The sequence below is a fragment of the Microcebus murinus genome, chromosome 8 (assembly GCF_040939455.1).
Source record: "Microcebus murinus isolate Inina chromosome 8, M.murinus_Inina_mat1.0, whole genome shotgun sequence".
NCBI classification, from domain to species: Eukaryota; Metazoa; Chordata; class Mammalia; order Primates; family Cheirogaleidae; genus Microcebus; species Microcebus murinus.
This window is the reverse complement of record NC_134111.1, coordinates 28,404,337-28,417,269: the sequence shown is the minus strand read 5'-3', so window position 1 is coordinate 28,417,269 and position 12,933 is coordinate 28,404,337.

Sequence of the window (12,933 nt, the reverse complement as noted above, 5' to 3'; positions counted from 1 at the left end):
GGTGTCAGCCTAGCTCATAGCAACCTCAGCCTCCTGGGTTCAAGTGATCTTCCTGTCTCAGCCTCCCAATTACCTGGGACTACAGGTGTGTACCACCATGTTCAGCTAATTTTTTCTATTTTTAGTTGCCTGGCTAATTTCTTTCTATGTTTTTTAGTAGAGATGGGGTCTCGTTCTTGCTGAGGCTGGTCTTGAACTCCTGACCTCAAGGGTTCCTCCTGCCTTGGCCTCCCAGAGTGCTAGGATTACAGGCGTGAGCTTCCAAGCCCAGCCAATAATTTCCTATTTTAATTTCAATTATATCTTTACATTTACAAATAGACAAGAGGTTGTTAGGAAAAGGACTCCATAAGTCTCCATTTTAATGATTTGTTTTTTTAGTATCCATAGGAACACATGAATCCCTTGCTTAACCAATATTTTATAATCCCTTTCTGTCAATATTTATTTTATGGCAAAGTTGTCTCTAATTTGACAAATAAAAGAAAGCTTCTTCTGTATGGTTTCTACATCCTTTAAACATGTCCTAATTGGTTTTGAGAACTCCTTTAATTTCTAACATAAAAGACATGACAACTAACTTTTAAACAATGACATTTGATTAAATCCTTGAAAGAAGAAGAAGAAGAAACCCAGCTGTAACAGGCATTATTCAGACAATTGGGAAATTTTGAATATTGACTGTATATTTACATATTAGATAGTATGTTAACTTCCCTTACTGTGGAATTTTACTGTGTTCATAAAGAATAATACTTTTTTTTTTTGGAGTGGCTTAAACATCTTTTTCACACAGTTCTGGAAGCGAGGAAGTCCCAGATCTGGTGTCTGGTGAGGACCCTCTTCCTGATTCGCAGATGGCTGTCTTCTTACTTGGTCACATGGTGGAAAACAGAGGGAGAAAAGGGGATGGAGAGAGAGAAAGAGAGAGCTGTGCTATTGTTTTTAAGAGGCGTGTGCTCAAATATTGACAGGAAAACTAACGCCACATCTTTAATTAATGATCAAATGTTTCAACAAATGTCATCAATGGTTAGCAATTGATGAACCTAAGTAGAGTCTATTTTCTGGAGTTGGAACTATTTCAAAATTAAAGTTGGGGCAAAAAGTATAAAATTTGTATTTAGGTAATGTCCAATGAGGATAAAGCATAAATATACCAAGCTAATGGAAAACTCTGGATAGATTTTAATTTTTTTCACTATTGAAAGCAAATGAGGACTTCAAGTTATAGGATATCCAAATGCTTACTTTAGCAAGCAAAAACAGTGATAGAGATTCAATTCCAATACTGCTAAAACCATATGACATTGTGCAATTTAAGACCAAAAAATAAGCTACTAATAAATCAGATGGAAGAAAAAATTAATTAATTAAATTAATTAATTAAATTAAATTTAATTAATTAAATTTTCAGGTAGCAAGCCTCTTTATAAAATTTCCTTTATTATATTTATCAAAAAATAGAGCAATCTCTGCTATTGTATTATATTTTTTCTCAAATAGTAACTATATATTCTAAATATAATTGAAGTTTTTAAATGTTCAGCATAAAATATGAATAAGATATAGGTAGTTTTTTGAATATGTATATTATAAAATCAGCTGTGATATTTTGTATATTATCATGTGCCATTCTCAAAACATTAGAAGTAAAGAACATGAAAGTTCCTTTGATGCAGATTTTGGTTAACTGGGTTCTAGTCAATTAAAATCTCACCGAATAATTTCACCCATATAATCAAGGACTTCTATAGGGGGAAACGTTATATGATAGTTGAGCAAGATATTAATGTTTTACTCTTTGGGTAGAGGAAAAATGGAAACTGAAATTGAGTTTTCCTTATGTCGTTACTGAATTGTCTTTCTGAATGAAGTTTCTGTAAAGGAAAAGCTAAATAAAATACATAGCCATGGATAAAAAATTTGAAAAGATAGATAGATACACAGACCTTGTTTAATACTCTGAAAACCTTAATAATGTATGGAGTATTTCTATTTAACAAATGAAAAGCTTGAACATGGGGGACTTAATTCAAATATGCTATGTTTAAAGGGTAAATTCATGCAATTTTTCAAGTCATCTATGATGTCTTTCTGGATAGACTTCTTAATTTTTCTGTAATATACAGGAGATACCGTTTGTCTAGATGACTAATCTACTTCCATCTGGTCAAGGGCGAGTAGCATAACACATTCGTTTAACAGGAAGAGCAAGTGCTACAGTATATATTAAATTGTTGAAAATATGTGAGGCCGAAAAAAGGAATTTATGAGAGTTCATTATTATAATACTCACCACTTTTAGAAGTAGCCCCCAAAAATTATTTCTGAAATTCTAAGTCTTCCATATCAGAAGCATTCATTAAATTAAACATATTTAAATTAATAGTTATAAAGACTGACTTTTTAATTACAAAGATTTATAATTAAAGAGGTAAAGACAACAGGTTAGCAGTGCATATTGGATGAGCTAGAAATCAGAATGCATATGAAAATGAAAAAATCTGACTAAACTGTGCATGTCAATAAGTGGCATATTATTAGCACTTTTAAAGCTCTCCTTTTATAAATCCAACTATATTTAGCCTTCTAAAGAAGGAAATCTCCCAGAACACTGCTGTTTTGTTGTTTAGTTTTACTTTTTATTTCTCTTTTTCACTGGATGATTCTTATTTAAAAAGCAGAACCATTCAGTCAACCAATTTTAAAGTTATACTTGTTTAAGATTTCACAAAATCTCTACGACTGTTATTTATACATGTTTTTACATGACCATCAAACATCATTTCAAAAATCTATGATCCAGTAGATAATGAGTGTCAGTAAAGATCATGTACAAAGGCGTTAGTAATATGAAATTGACATTTGACTTCTAGCACAAAATGGTTTACTAACTGAAATATAAAAACAAACATTTAAGCATTTGTCTTTTAGGTCATCCCGTTACACAGGAGTGCACATAAGGGCCTGGATGCTATGGAGGTGTAGGTTACACACAATGTAAGAATCTTACTTTTATTATTATATATACATATTTTTGGATTGATACAATCTTTGCAGAATTCTGCATGTTACTCAATTTTTGGAAGTATGAGTTTACTAATATATGGAAAAATATAATCCAAGAAAAATTATAATATTATAATAACATATTTTGTAAACATTCTAAAAATCTATATGCATCAATTGTTTTTTAAAATAAAATAGCTAAAATATATCTGTATTTTAAGTTAGAAATTATAACTCTTCAAAATAAGTTCAATGAGATCAAGTGGTGATTTAAATAATTACCCAATTATCACCTACTTCCTTGGTAATATGCAAATATGAATATATACTTTTATAATATATTTTATTATATATTATGCATAATATAGATTACATATGTTAGAGTGTCTGGTAAATGATAATTTATCTTGGAATTTGATGCAGTTAGTAATATACATTGTATTTAAAAGTTTAAATATTTTGCGATAATTCATTAGCTAATATGATAATATCCTGAGCTAATATTATAACAAATATGCTAAAAGAAATATAGACAAAGGTCAGTTGACTTAATGTATATGCAAAAACTAAAGTCACAGCTAAACAAAACCTTCAAAATCTTTCTTGTAGAAGGTCTTGCTGCTCCTAGAGGTGAAAAGAAACTTTAGGAAACACTGCTAAGTATTTTTCAGAAATATTTCTCAAATTTTCTTCATCTGTTTTCTTAGTTCCTCGATTTCTAATTGCCAGAAAGTCAGTAGGAAATGATATATTGCTTCTTTACCATTGCTTCTTACCATACGAATTCAACTGTACAGTGACCAGTTCTTAATAGCCTATCTAAAGTGTCATGTCAGTGAACCAGGATATACTCATTTTGTGAAATCTGGCTAAGGGATTAGGAACAATGATTGATAATACCTGTGTATTCCTTAGTGTGAGAAGTTGAAAGACGGGATGGTGGCTTTTGGTGTTGGGACCTAGGTATTTCAATGTACTTGCTAATGATGAGGAGGACAACATAAACAGGGAAGTGGTGAAATACTCTTACAACACTAAACTATATTGCTTAGTTCAAAACTAATGAGGTTTGGGAGATGCTCCAGATGGCTCTAATCAAACTGGAGAATTGGGCAGCCCAGTGGCAGATGAAATTCATTTTTGATAAATGTACAGGAAAGAATATTGAAAAATTATAATCTGAACTCTCCATGTATACCATGAGGTTTTGCAAATTCTCTGAGGAGCAAGACATTTACTACTACCACTGCTGGTTCAATGAAGGTGTCCCTCAACACACATCTTTTTGGAAACAACTGAGTAGATGCTTGCATGTGTTTAGAAAAAGGTTTGAAAATGCAAATAATGGGGAAAGCTGTTTCAAGACAGATAAAGAATGTTTTACCCATTGCAGCAGGATGGATTTCTTCTGGGTAACAAGTGAGAAGTGACAGAAACAAGAAAGTCACAGAAGCTTGTGGAAAGAGTGACTTATTTCTAAAGTAAGATTGAAAGACAGGCTGACAACTAGAGAACACATTTACATATGCCCAAACCTTTTTTGTGCTATAAAGCTTTTCAATTTTAAGCAAGATTTGAACCATGGAGAATTTGATCTCATTAACAGGGCAGCAACTGTGGGGCTCTGGCAATTAATAAATGAGTTTAAATATTTGGCACTTGAAAGTTAAAAATCCAAGGCTCAGGTACTGGGTTGTAGGTGATAAATCCTGAATGTGTATAGCTATGGTTCTTTGTGATTTTTATATTCTAAAAAAAAGTGATTATATTAGCATATCAAAAGACCATGTTTACAATTCACCACTGCTTGGGTAAGTTAATAGACAGAAATAGTAGTGAAAATGTTAGATGAATACACAGAGATTGCCTTAAACTAAAGATTATCAATAATAAATTGTCCAAACATACTATATATGTATAAATAATTTGTTCTCAATGAGTATTTGAAATCCTGCCTCAAGTAGTTTGTTTTTGACTCACATTGAATTATAAAATGGGGAGAAACATTTTATAAATTCAATGGTCATTGATAAAATTGACAGCTTTTTAAAAACTGAATGAAACTACTCAGTCTAGGGAAGAAATCATGGAAATATGTATGATTTTCTCAAGGGATTGTGATAATGTTTTGATCTGTTAAAGATAAGTGAAAGGTACTAGGATATTCTATAAGTACAATTTAAGAATTTATGGGAGAAACTAGTCAAAAAGTCATTCTTTGCATGAAATAGCAATAGTCCTAAGAAATATAAATCGGCAGTATTTAAAATTGTGCTACATATTTCATGACCACTGAATATGATTTAATAATCTACAATTAAATATGACAAACCTAACATCAATTATATAATATATATTTGTGTTTATCTGTAGAATATATATTATTGTGTATATTTATATGGTATATATACGTATATAGCTATACTACAGTGTATGTATTATATCACTGTATGTGTGTCACTAGTTTTCACTCACAGTAGAATTTGCTGAGTCTTCTATTCTTTTTGATACATGATTCCTGAAAAAGGAATCCAATGAAGTATGCTTTTTGCTTTCCACTGGAGCAACACTTATGTAATATCTTGGTGCTGGACTAGATCTCTTCTGAGAGGGGGCTTTATTTTGGGAAACGTACTTCGAAAGGCCTAGTTCCTAACATTTTTTTTGTAACAGTTGTACAAAATGCACTCTATGATGATCCATGCAAGGTTTTCTGTATTTTAATTTTTTAAATGAAAGTGTGTATAGGTTCATAATCTGAACATTGGAGCACAGACGTGCTAAAAAACTCTTTGCATTATTTTAAGATATCTAAGAGACTCCTGGAAAACTGCATAAGAATTTGGATCTACATAAGAATCAAACTACCTAAATGTGGGTTTAGAAATCTATGAATGTTTCCAAAATGCTGGCAAGTTGAAAACTGGCTGGGGAGGCCAAGTGAACCTGCAGTTGCTAAAACAGTGGCAGTGAGAAATGAATGAAGCGGTAAGGAGGAAAGGGGCTATTTAATACTTCTTCTCATAAGCGTGTCCCTCTGAATGCCACATGTTCTCTCAAGATGTTGAACAGACGGCTTCTATGGGGAGGCTCTAGTCATCAAAAGCATATTGAAGGAAGACACCTGAAACTCTGATTGAATCCTTCTGCATGCATCTGCATCGCCCTCTGGCTCTCAGCATTCCTAAGACTCAACTCTTCCTAGTAATAAATCTCTTCCAGTACACTACACTGAAAATACGCCGTTCAGAACATGTTGTTTCCCTTTTACTGAAAAGTTTGTATAAGTAAAAATGAATAATATTGGCCACAGGAGTTACAAACAAAGTGATTCCATGCATGTTTAAGGAGGCAACTCTTCATTTCTGAGAAGGGCAGCAACAGAGAAGAGCCTGCAGTACCACAATCGTCTATTCTAGAAGCTAAGCTTGATCCAAAGTCTCTTGATGAAGGACCTGATTACTGGGATGATGTGTGTTTGAAGTTGTAATTTGTTAAAAACAATAACAAAAACAACCACCGCCACCACCACCAACAAAGAAACCTTGCAAAATAATTGCTTCTAAGGAAGAGTTATGCAAGCCAGTGAGTGTAATAACCACAATAGCATTTCTTTGGGAAGCTTTACTCTTTTTCCTTCTTTTTCTTTTTTTTAATTTTATTTTATAACTTTTCTCCCAAGAGCCCTGAGTTCCGGAAAATAAATAAAAAAAATTTCTAGTTGATCTACTCAATGAATGTTATTACCAGAGGAATCATCTTATTTTTTTTAACTTGTCTGCCGTAAGAGTGAGCAGAAAATTCTCGTTCAAGGGCATTTTAGCAAACTGTAGCATGTTGCATGTAAATGTATGGATAAATAAAATTTCTATTATCCCTGTACAGTGAAACCCATAGCTGAAAAAACAGGCATGGCAGAATCAGAGGAAAACTAAAAGAGCTTATTGAGCTCGGATCTAGTCTCAGATAGTGAAAGGGAATGAGAGATAGAGCAAAATCTTCGAAATCATTGCTTCTTTGTTTTGGGTCTGCAGTAGCATTTTTATACTGCTAGATTAGAAATTCCTGCTTATGACAGAAAGTTACTCTATCTTCCATATCTTGTCTGTATTTTACTTCACCCTATATGGCCACTAACATATAAATTAGGGGAAATTGTTCTTTAATTAATAAATAAATATATAAGTGAATTAATCATTTTATTGAAAGAGAGGTACAGAGAGCATTTGCTCTCTGTGACATGAAGGGAAGACTATTACGTAGGAAGCCAGAGGCATGAAAATAGGTGCATTGTCTACCTGTGCCCTTCAAAAATGCAACATTTCATGAAGTCTATGCTACAGTATCCAAGCAACTTATATATTTTTTCAGTGCCATCAACTTGTATACTTGTATGGAAAAGAATATTGAAGTTCCTTTGTAATCACTAGTTTCTAAAGATAAGAATACAGACTGGCACACATTAGGTGCTGTATCATTGTTAGTTTGAAACCAAACTTTCTCATCACTTGATTTTCTTCATGCTGATTTTTGTGATTCTCCACCAAATTTTACAACCACACATGTGACTCTTTTTCCTCCCAATAAAAAAAAGATCTTTCCCAAAGCTAAGTTCATATCTATCTTCCCCTTTCCTTGTCAAACAACGGCTTCAGTAATAGCCATTAAAGAAAAATTATTCTGGTGCTTGTTGAAGATTGTAAGGAAGATTTTTAATCAAGGGACTATTGCAATGAGGTTTTGTAGTAGGAGAGAGAGATTGGTTCAACTCCAAATACAATAAGAACAAATGGAGATTTGTAGGCAACAACCAGTGTGGGGATCAGTGGCTAGAAAATTACTTAGCAAGAACATCAAGGGTAAGTGGGATTCTGGCAAACCCTACTTGACAGGACTACTGCTAAAGGCAGGTCAAATGATTATATTTCGAGGGTGGGGTATGAGAATTTTAATTAGATAGAGAGAGTGGAGGATTCCCACTAAAATGATCCAGAAGAATTCTTGCTAAAACTGGACTAAGCTGACCAAGGACAGAGCCCAAAGTTGAGGCCTAGTTGAGAAGATGTCTCAGAGGAGCTTGCCTCAAGTTTGGTCAAAGGAGAGAGTATTTGTCATCTCTCACATTCAATCAAATGGCTTACCAATGTTTATATCTACCTCTGATCTCTTTTTCATTAATCAAATCCTATATTCTTCCTAATGGAAGAAATCTCAAATCCATTATGCTCAAAATTGCGGTCTTCCCGTTTACTCTCTCATTCCTGCATGTTCTTCTCTGTGTCATATTCTTCTCTCATTATCTTTTCATCAAGAGTTGAATGGCTATAGGATGATCTAATCAATTCTATCTCCCTAACAACCACTCATCACCTCAGCTTTTACTTACTCACTGAACATCAGAAACTTTTGTCTCACTGCTCCAGGTCAATATTCTTCCCTTTGGAATCAACTTTTATGCTGCTGCCTGATTCATGTCTGTAGTTAGCCTAATTCTTTATAGTGAGAGGTCAATGAATGTTATTCCCCCATCTAACTACTTTCACTTATTTCCCCAGGTCTAGGTAATTCAAAGAAAACTTCATCTCCCAGCATCAAAATGGTAGGATGCTTATATTTACCTCTCACTTATGCCATTCCTATAAGTAAGCACAGAAAGAACAGGACTTTGAGAACCAGAGAAACCTACATTTGAAATTTAAGCTTTTCATGCGCTAGTAACTGTAGAAGATATAGGTAATCTTACTTAGCTTGTTTTCTTATTGTAAAATGAAGACTTAAACTCTAAAACATCAGAGCAATAAAATAAGATGAAGGATGCAAACACATGGCATATATTAGGGTCACACATGCTAGTGCATTTTCTCCAAGATGACTCCCCTTTTTGACTGTTAAGTTGCTTGAGCATAAGAACAATTAATTAGTCACAATAATGTAAGCAGGAGCTAGATTTTGCAGCCAGAGGACAGGGAACCTGTCACTCAAAAGCTGTGTTGAGAAATTCAGTGCATTTGTCAGAATGTCAGTTTTCTCACATGTAAGACAACTAAAACTGTGTCCAGGATTAAATGAGATACTACCTGTAGAAACACTAATGTGAGTCCTCTCCTATAAAGAACTAAATAAATTATTTTCAACTTTTTCCTAGTGCTTAGAATAATAAAATAGATAGTAAGCTGTCATAGAGATTTTTGAATTAGTCATTATTGGTTTCATTGTGTTACTCCATTATTAAATGCAATTTTTAGATCTGTTTATTGGCCTGCTTTAGGAATGGAAAGAACTATCAAAACTTTAAATAATTTATTGTCTTATGCTTTTCCGTTTTGTAATATGGTTTTGAAGATTCCAAAAATACCTTATCCATTCTATTTCAAATATACTTAATTAAAGGTCAGTGCCTTAAATATTAAATATTAGTTTCTCAGGACCCACACCTTTCACCTCTCACAAAAATCAACTCACACTGGGTAACAGACTTGAACCTTAGGTGTGAAACTATTAGAATTCTAGAAGAAAATGTTGGAAATACTCTTTTAAACATTGGCCTAGGCAAAGAATTTATGAAGAAGACCCCAAAGGCAATCACAGCAGCAAAAATATAAATAAATGGGACCTGATCTAATTAAACAGCTTCTGCATAGCCAATGAAACTGTCAAGAGAGCAAACAGACACCCCACAGAATGGGAGAAATTTTTCGCAAGCTACACATCTGATAAAGGGCTGATAACAAGAATTTATTTAGAACTCAGGAAAATCAGCAAGGAAAAATCAAACAACCCTATCAAAAAGTGGGCAAAGGACATGAACAGAAATTTTTCAAAAGAAGACAGAATAATGGCCAACAAACATATGAAAAAATGCTCAACATCTCTAATCATCAAGGAAATGCAAATCAAAACCACAATGAGATATCACTTATGTCCAGTAAGAATGGCCTTTATCAAAAAGTCCCCAAACAATAAATGTTGGCATGGATGCAGAGAGATAGGAACACTCCTACAGTGCTGGTAGGACTGCAAACTAGTTCAACCTCTGTGGAAAGCTATGTGGAGATACTTTAAAGTGATATAAATAGATCTACCATTTGATCCAGCAATTCAACTACTGGGTATCTACCCAAAAGATCAAATTACACTCTACAAAAAAGACTCCTGCACTCGAATGTTTATAGCAGCACAATTTACAATTGCAAAGTTGTGGAAACAACCCAAGTGCCCATCAATACATGAGTGGATTAATAAAATGTGGTATATGTATACCATGGAGTACTATTCAGCTTTAAGAAACAATGGTGATATAGCACCTCTTGTATTTTCCTGGATAGAGCTGGAACCCATTCTACTAAGTGAAGTATCTCAAGAGTGGAAAAACAAGCACCACATGTACTCACCAGCAAATTGGTATTAACGGATCAACACCTCAGTGGACATATAGGAATAATATTTATCGGGTGTGGGGCAGGTGGGAAGGGGGAGGAGGGAATGGGTATATACAAACATAATGAGTGAGATGTGCAACGTTTGGGGGATGGCCATGCTTGAAGCTCTGACTCGAAGGAGGAGGGGAGGCATGGGCAATATATGTAACCTTAACATTTGTACTCCCATAATATGCTGAAATAAAAAACAAACAAACATAGTAACCATAGCTAAGAATATAAAAAATTATATATTAGTTTCTGATTTCCATTTCTTGGAGCAATCAAGTGTTGATGGGTATGTATTTTGAGAATAAAATTACCAAAAAATAAAAAAAATTCAATGACCGTTAAAAGGATCATGTAGATCCAGTTTCTAAGTGTATAATAACATGTATCCACCTGTATCCATAGATACATGAAATATTCAAATATGGCATTTCATTTCAGCCACTGGAATTGCAGTCAGAGTGTATGGACTTAGTGAATTATGCAATGTAATGTATAAAAAAAGGAAAATTAATCATTATTCAGCATTCATTTCTCCACATATTTTATTTGCCACAGATTAGTGGAATGGTTTGATTTCAGGCATTTAGAGTAGACTAGCAAATTCACTTGTGCTGATTGTACTCACAGAGATTTGTGATATTGGCACCTCGCAGCTATGTGTTTGGAGATTGGGGTGTGAGAGGCTCGCTGTGCTATAATCACATGGGCTTACTCCACTGGACTGTGTGTACATTACTGCAATTGAACTAAAATGGTTCTTTTTTCCACCAAGAGTAGTTTAGTCATGCATCAATACATTTTTAATTAAAAGTGTGTGACAGGTACAATAGTGGAGCGCCGCAAATAATTTTCTCAAACATTCCATTTCCTCAAAGATAGGTAATCAGAATCTTGTCTCTGTTAGTGAGAGAATATATTTTATTAAGATGTTTTATTATTAAGATGTCTGAAAACTTTGTGCTACATATCTGCAGTTGGGTTGTAAGTACTCTACCGTGGGTACTTTTACATGGTCACTTCAAAATAAAGCATTTGTGCTTGACAGAATTAAAATAGATGAGAGACAATCAACTGAGCCTTTTTATTATTATTTTTTTTTAATGCTCATTATGAAGAGCTGAGAAATCAGTGGTGGGATGAATAGTAGAATCAATTTGAACATGGCTTTTTCTGAAGCAGAGACATCAGAGTAGAAAGGTTAGACACAGAGGAACCAAGAGACTTACTCCAGGATTCTAGACCAAGGTTTGTGAACAACATGAAGATGATGTTGCTATATTGACATAAAGATCTCGTAATCAATATAGAGATCTTATAATCCCCCTAAATGATTTTTATATATGGAAATTGGGCAACCAGCAGAGACTACTTCTTGAATTCTCTGCAGTGCAAATTCCACCAAAGACAATAACCTAAACGTGAAGTGGCAATTCCAATTTTGCTGAAAACACTAGGTCCAGTGGTTTAATCACCGATGTACCAAATTGAGGGCTGTTATGAAAAAGGAATCTAGTTTTCTTTAGTGATCATGCATTTTCAGAATTGATCTTTGTACAACAGTTATTTTATATTTTAAAAGTCTGTTAACTACTACTAACAAAGACATTATAAATTATACTCTCAAAACTAGTGGAGTGATATTTTACTTCTGTGGAATTCCACAGGAATTGAAGGGAGAAATTCAACATGTCATTCATGGCTGGACTTTGGGCCATGTACTCAAAATTAGCTGTTTCCTCAATAGTGTTGTAAGGTTTTCTCAAAAGACAACTCTGACAATATATGAACTGAACAGAAAACAGAATGTTTTGGTGAACTCAAGAAAATTAATTAACTTATTAGTGTTGGTTATGTGTTTAAAAGTTGTCTCACTGCTGAAATTAGATAGCACATTTAGATGTAAGATTTTCAAGAAATTATTTTTTGTTTACCCTTGCATTATTGTATCATGGCAGAGCTCATCACATTAGGTTGGAGTGTTGTGGTCAACGTTTATAAATAAAACTATCAAAAATATATACAAAGGAGATCTCTTGTGTTGAATTTAATTCCAATTCATTATATAATGTCATTTCTAAGATTTAAACATTAAATAAAATTAGTATCATTAAAGAAAGGCATGGTACGATGCTTTGGAGTACACATATAAAATAGAATATTATTCAGCCATTATAAAAGAAATGCCATCTACCACAATATAGATAAACTTCCAAAACATTTTGGTAAGTGAAAGAAAACAGTCACAAAAGGTCACATGTATGATATTCCATTTATAGCAAATATCCAGGTTTGATAAATCTATAGAAACAGAAAGCAGATTTATTGGTAACCTGGAGATTAAAGGAGAAGAGAAAAAGGAAAAAACTTCTTAATGGGTAAAGGGTTTTACTTTGGAGTGATGGAAATGTTTTGGAACTAGATAGAGTTTGTAAATGTATAACACTGTGAATGTGCTAAACACCACTGAATTGTTCTTATAAAAATAGTTAAT